The 7,387-nt window shown below is 44.1% G+C and overlaps 2 pseudogenes; one reads left to right on the forward strand and one right to left on the reverse strand.

Moving 5' to 3' along the window:
• Window positions 1-1,945: 1,945 nt before the first annotated feature.
• On the reverse strand, window positions 1,946-2,064 carry LOC134894538 (5S ribosomal RNA; annotated as a pseudogene).
• Window positions 2,065-3,243: 1,179 nt separating this feature from the next.
• On the forward strand, window positions 3,244-3,362 carry LOC134894539 (5S ribosomal RNA; annotated as a pseudogene).
• Window positions 3,363-7,387: the final 4,025 nt, after the last annotated feature.

The raw sequence follows: 7,387 nt of genomic DNA on the forward strand, positions 1-7,387 counted from the left end.
TGTAGGTGCAGACATGGCCTTCCCTGCTCACTGCCCTCCTAACCTCCCAGCAGAGGCGTTTCCTTCAGAGGCGATGGCAGAAGAGAGGGGGTCTCCTCCATATGGGAGGGTAGCAGTGGGAGGAGGGAAGGGGGATAAGGAGGGTAGGGCAGTAGTGAGGGGGGTCTCCTCCATTTGAAAGGGCAGCAGTGGGAGGAGGGATGGGGCATATGGAGGGTAGAGCAGCAGTGAGGGGGGGGGGGATCTCCTCCATATGTGAGGGCAGCAGTGGGAGGAGGGAAGGGGGTATATGGAGGGTAGGGCAGCAGTGAGGGGGGGAACTGCCTATATATATATATATACATTAACACAGTTACATACATACACATTGAATTAATCATCTCCACCTGAACTGAAAGCCCTCTGACATCAGACCCACTTCTGCTGTGTAGCCAGGTGCCCAGAAGTACAGTCAAGTCGAGTACCCACTGCTCCTGTTAGGTACCCGCAGCTCCCCTCCGCCATTTCCACAATTAAAAGCACTCTTTGCTTAGCTCTTTTGTGCGGAGTTATGGCTGAGGAGCTTCCACGCCGTGTCTCTGCCCGTCAGGGGAATGCAGCAATGAGGGAGGGGGGGCACTCCTGTGCAAAGATCCCCAGCACAGGGCGCTTCTGTATGGGGGAGGCTTGGCCGGGCCGTGCGGTTGTGGGAGGCTCAATCTCCTGTCTTGTGCTGTATGCGTCCTGTGCCTCTCTCCTCTCAATGGTGGAATCGCCTAACTGGAGGGACAGTCCGCTCTGCTCGCCTCCCACTGCCTCCCAGCGACTAACACACTGGCTGCGGCTGCAGCGCAAGCTGCGGGTGCCCGGGGGGTGGCGGCTGTTACCAACTGCGGCAGCAAGGTACGGGGTTGGGGCGGCCCAGTGTGGAGGGTCTCCTAGTGTGCCAGACATGACAGGGGGGGCACGGGCCCGCGTGCCCCCCCCCTGGATCCGCCACTGCACAGTGGTAATAGCAGGCAGCTGTTTTATGTGTTGGCACAGTCTCCCTCAGGATACACTCAGAGGTTAATCCTTGAGGAGGAAGATGCGCGGGCAAGATATACAAGGGCAGTAGCACATTAGGTCTGCGGTTAACCGCAAAGTTAATTGGGGTCACCCACAAGAGTGACCCCAATTAACTTTGCGGTTAACCGCAGACCGCAAAGTTCCCATCATTGGTTGTAATGGAGCTGCGCTACGCTACATTGTAACCAGTGTGCTCCTCCTGATTGACAGTGCAGGAGCGCACAGCCAATCAGGAGTGTGCCATGACGTGGCGCTCCCTGATTGGCTGGCGGGACCTTCACTGACAGATGTCACGGGGGGTCCCGCCAGTCAGGGAGAGGGGTTCCATGTGTAAACATGGAACCCCTTTAGTTGCGAGGTTCGGGTTGTCGGTTTATTATTTTATTAGAGAAAAGGAGAGAAAGAAGGCTCTTGTGTGGGCGCACTCTTGGAAGGAAAGGAAAATTCCTATAACATGTAGAGAGAGATACTTAAAACATAACTTTTAATGTTGACATTTGTAATAAGAATACCCATATAAATGATCCATATCAAAGAAAGAAATGTGATAATTAGAATTATTAAAAATGTTCTGGTCTGTTTAATCACACTTGGTGATTGGAATGGTTGTAGACATTGAATCGTCTTACCCCCAATTCCCCTGACCAGCACAGAATATCTGTGTTGATGGAACCAAGGAGTGATCATAAGAGTTATTTGATAAGTAAGTCCCACTAGGGCTACTTAATTCAAAGATGGTTGGTCTCCTGCATTCAACTGAGCTTGACTTTCTGACGTAAGCCACAAAAAATAGTAGTAGGCCTCAAAAGAAGAAAAAAAGAAAGAGGAAAGGGGAAAAGAGAGTTAGTGGTGATACTGCTGTTGGCGTCGCAAACACATATGAAGGGAAATGGTCCCAGCTCTACAACACCGGGTATTCACAGGAAGTCTCCTCTCCTGGTACTGACCCGGCCCAACGCTGTTTGGCTTCCAAGATCAGACGAGATCGGGCATTGGCAGCGTGGTATGATAGTAGAGAATTTTTATGATAGTACACCAATGAGAGTGCACCTATGTAGGAAACGGAAGAAAGAGGAAGAAAAGGAGAGAGAGAAAAAAATAAAGAGAAAAAAGAAATGAAAATAGTATATGGGAGAAAAAAGGAATGAATCAGTATAGCGCAATAGATGGATCTGCTTTCTGCGTTAGACACAGCTCAACAAATCCCACGTCTGTGGTATTGTGCTCCGTGAATCGCAGATGAGAGTCCATGAAACAATAGTGAGGTATGAGCAAGAGGTATGAGAGATATGATGGGTTAAATTGTCAAAAAAATATATATATCATCACGAAAGACTAGTGAGAAATTGAAGTGAAATGAAATTACTAATATTTTAAACAAATCACATCGGTATTCATCGTGCATACTAGGCTAAAAATAGAAATTCAAAAGAACATGCTGAGGCTCACGATGAGTAAGATAATTATAGGACAATATACTGGCCTCTGCTGGAAAAAAAAAACTTAGCATACCAGTATGAATACTTTAACAGATATTGGTTTTGGAAAAATCAGGGAAGAAGAAAAGAGATAAGAAAAAGATTGAGGCTATATATGTTAAGTTATTAGACAGTAGTGCTGTAGCAAAGAGCTGTGTGTGTGCTACACAGGTCCAATGACATAGGATAACATACAACAAATTACTAAATGCGCATCAAAGATTGCGGTCTGTGCAGAATATACACAGAACAGCAGTGGACTTCCAGTCACCAGCACTCTGATAAGAATATATATGTGTGCTACACAGATCTAAACATTTACTGTATAATCAAGCATATTCATAAATGCACATAATGTGTTGTTGTCTGTGCACGCTGTATACAGAGCAGCAGTGGGTCCAATCAGATATGATAGAAATTAATGCGCATCGAGGGTTGCCGTCTGTGCCAAATATACACAGGACAGCAGCAGACTTGCGGTCATCAGCACTATCTACTGCAAGTCTGCTGCTGTCCTGTGTATATTTGGCATTTACCTTGAGCTGTGTCTAACGCAGAAAGCAGATCCATCTATTGCGCTATACTGATTCATTCCTTTTTTCTCCCATATACTATTTTAATTTCTTTTTCTCTTTCTTTATTTCTCTCTCTCCTTTTCTTCCTCTTTCTTCCGTTTCCTACATAGGTGCACTCTCATTGGTGTACTATCATAAAAATTCTCTACTATCATACCACGCTGCCAATGCCCGATCTCGTCTGATCTTGGAAGCCAAACAGCGTTGGGCCGGGTCAGTACCAGGAGAGGAGACTTCCTGTGAATACCCGGTGTTGTAGAGCTGGGACCATTTCCCTTCATATGTGTTTGCGACGCCAACAGCAGTATCACCACTAACTCTCTTTTCCCCTTTCCCCTTTCCTCTTTCTTTTTTTCTTCTTTTGAGGCCTACTACTATTTTTTGTGGCTTACGTCAGAAAGTCAAGCTCAGTTGAATGCAGGAGACCAACCATCTTTGAATTAAGTAGCCCTAGTGGGACTTACTTATCAAATAACTCTTATGATCACTCCTTGGTTCCATCAACACAGATATTCTGTGCTGGTCAGGGGAATTGGGGGTAAGACGATTCAATGTCTACAACCATTCCAATCACCAAGTGTGATTAAACAGACCAGAACATTTTTAATAATTCTAATTATCACATTTTTTTCTTTGATATGGATCATTTATATGGGTATTCTTATTACAAATGTCAACATTAAAAGTTATGTTTTAAGTATCTCTCTCTACATGTTATAGGAATTTTCCTTTCCTTCCAAGAGTGCGCCCACACAAGAGCCTTCTTTCTCTCCTTTTCTCTAGTATATGTACTCTCTGGCTCTGGGCGCACCACCAAGCAGGACAACGTTATTTATCGAAGTAAAAAACACAGTTTTTTCTTCTTTTTTCCTATTTTGGAGTGTTTAATTGTCCAAAATTTGGTTCTACAGTATTAATACAGTACTAATTTTTAGTGATGAGCGGGTTCGGATCCTCGGAATCCGACCCGCCCGAACTTCACCTTTTTTTTACACGGGTCCGAGCGACTCGGATCCTCCCGCCTTGCTCGGTTAACCCGAGCGCGCCCGAACGTCATCATCCCGCTGTCGGATTCTCGCGGGACTCGGATTCTATATAAGGAGCCGCGCGTCGCCGCCATTTTCACACGTGCATTGAGATTGATAGGGAGAGGACGTGGCTGGCGTCCTCTCCGAGTCCGTTGTATTATATTAGAACTTAGTTAGTTATAATTGTGGGGAGGATTGGGGACGGGGAGCAGCTGTTAGGGAGTACAGTGCAGGGTTTTGAGTTTAATCCGTTGTTTCTCTGCCTGAAAAAAAACGCTCCACCATATCTGTGCTCACTCAGTGTGCTGCACTGCTGCATGATATATCTGTGCTGAGTGCACTGCTCACACTGCCTAATTGTGGAGACTGGGGAGCAGTTATAGCAGGAGTACAGTGCACAGTTTTGCTGACAGTGACCACCAGTCCAGTATACGTTTGTCTGCCTGAAAAACACTGTGGTGTTTTTTTTTTCTTTCTTCATGCTAGTTTGTTTAGCTGTCTGCTGACACTGCAGTGTCCACCAGGTCCGTTATACAGTATATTATATATATATAATTAAGCACTAAGCAGCAGTACGGTAGGACACGGCTGTACCTACCTCTGTGTCGACTCGTCGTCCATAAGTATAAGTAATACTATCCATCCATCTACATTGTATACCTGTGGTGTTTTTTTTTTCTTTCTTTATACTAGTTTAGCAGTCTGCTGCTGACACTGTCCACCAGGTCCGTTATACAGTATATTATATTTATATTTAAGCACTAAGCAGCAGTACGGTAGTCCACGGCTGTACCTACCTCTGTGTCGTCACTCGTCCATAAGTATAAGTAATACTATACTATCCATCCATCTACATTGTATACCTGTGGTGTTTTTTTTTTCTTTCTTCATACTAGTTTAGCAGTCTGCTGACACTGTCCACCAGGTCCGTTATACACACAGTATATTATATTTATATATAAGCACTAAGCAGCAGTACGGTAGGCCACGGCTGTACCTACCTCTGTGTCGTCAGTGCACTCGTCTCCATAAGTATAAGTAATACTATACTATCCATCCATCTACATTGTATACCTGTGGTGGTTTTTTTTTCTTTCTTCATACTAGTTTAGCAGTCTGCTGACACTGTCCACCAGGTCCGTTATACAGTATATTATATTTATATATAAGCACTAAGCAGCAGTACGGTAGGCCACGGCTGTACCTACCTCTGTGTCGTCAGTGCACTCGTCGTCCATAAGTATAAGTAATACTATACTATCCATCCATCTACATTGTATACCTGTGGTGTTTTTTTTTTTCTTTCTTCATACTAGTTTAGCAGTCTGCTGACACTGTCCACCAGGTCCGTTATACAGTATATTATATTTATATATAAGCACTAAGCAGCAGTACGGTAGGCCACGGCTGTACCTACCTCTGTGTCGTCAGTGCACTCGTCGTCCATAAGTATAAGTAATACTATACTATCCATCCATCTACATTGTATACCTGTGGTGGTTTTTTTTTCTTTCTTCATACTAGTTTAGCAGTCTGCTGCTGACACTGTCCACCAGGTACGTTATACTGTATATTATATTTATATATAAGCACTAAGCAGCAGTACGGTAGGCCACGGCTGTACCTACCTCTGTGTCGTCAGTGCACTCGTCGTCCATAAGTATAAGTAATACTATACTATCCATCCATCTACATTGTATACCTGTGGTGTTTTTTTTTTCTTTCTTCATACTAGTTTAGCAGTCTGCTGCTGACACTGTCCACCAGGTCCGTTATACAGTATATTATATTTATATATAAGCACTAAGCAGCAGTACGGTAGGCCACGGCTGTACCTACCTCTGTGTCGTCACTCGTCGTCCATAAGTATAAGTAATACTATACTATCCATCCATCTACATTGTATACCTGTGGTGTTTTTTTTTTCTTTCTTCATACTAGTTTAGCAGTCTGCTGCTGACACTGTCCACCAGGTCCGTTATACAGTATATTATATTTATATATAATCACTAAGCAGCAGTAAGGTAGGCCACGGCTGTACCTACCTCTGTGTCGTCACTCGTCGTCCATAAGTATAAGTAATACTATACTATCCATCCATCTACATTGTATACCTGTGGTGTTTTTTTTTTTCTTTCTTCATACTAGTTTAGCAGTCTGCTGCTGACACTGTCCACCAGGTCCGTTATACAGTATATTATATTTATATATAAGCACTAAGCAGCAGTACGGTAGGCCACGGCTGTACCTACCTCTGTGTCGTCACTCGTCGTCCATAAGTATAAGTAATACTATACTATCCATTCATCTACATTGTATACCTGTGGTGTTTTTTTTTTCTTTCTTCATACTAGTTTAGCAGTCTGCTGCTGACACTGTCCACCAGGTCCGTTATACAGTATATTATATTTATATATAATCACTAAGCAGCAGTACGGTAGGCCACGGCTGTACCTACCTCTGTGTCGTCACTCGTCGTCCATAAGTATAAGTAATACTATACTATCCATCCATCTACATTGTATACCTGTGGTGTTTTTTTTTTCTTTCTTCATACTAGTTTAGCAGTCTGCTGCTGACACTGTCCACCAGGTCCGTTATACAGTATATTATATTTATATATAAGCACTAAGCAGCAGTACGGTAGGCCACGGCTGTACCTACCTCTGTGTCGTCACTCGTCGTCCATAAGTATAAGTAATACTATACTATCCATCCATCTACATTGTATACCTGTGGTGGCTTTTAGTTGTGCGCAAAATATGGAGAACAAAAATGTGGAGGTTAAAAAAATAGGGAAAGATCAAGATCCACTTCCACCTCGTGCTGAAGCTGCTGCCACTAGTCATGGCCGAGACGATGAAATGCCATCAACGTCGTCTGCCAAGGCCGATGCCCAATGTCATAGTACAGAGCATGTAAAATCCAAAACACAAAAGATCAGTAAAAAAATGACCCAAAAATCAAAATTAAAAGCGTCTGAGGAGAAGCGTAAACTTGCCAATATGCCATTTACGACACGGAGTGGCAAGGAACGGCTGAGGCCCTGGCCTATGTTCATGGCTAGTGGTTCAGCTTCACATGAGGATGGAAGCACTCATCCTCTCGCTAGAAAAAAGAAGAGACATGCGGCAAAAGCACAGCAAAGAACTGTGCGTTCTTCGAAATCACAAATCCCAAAGGAGAGTCCAATTGTGTCGGTTGCGATGCCTGACCTTCCCAACACTGGACGGGAAGAGCTTGCGCCTTCCACCATTTG

This window comes from Pseudophryne corroboree, chromosome 3, assembly GCF_028390025.1.
Source record: "Pseudophryne corroboree isolate aPseCor3 chromosome 3, aPseCor3.hap2, whole genome shotgun sequence".
NCBI lineage: Eukaryota > Metazoa > Chordata > Amphibia > Anura > Myobatrachidae > Pseudophryne > Pseudophryne corroboree.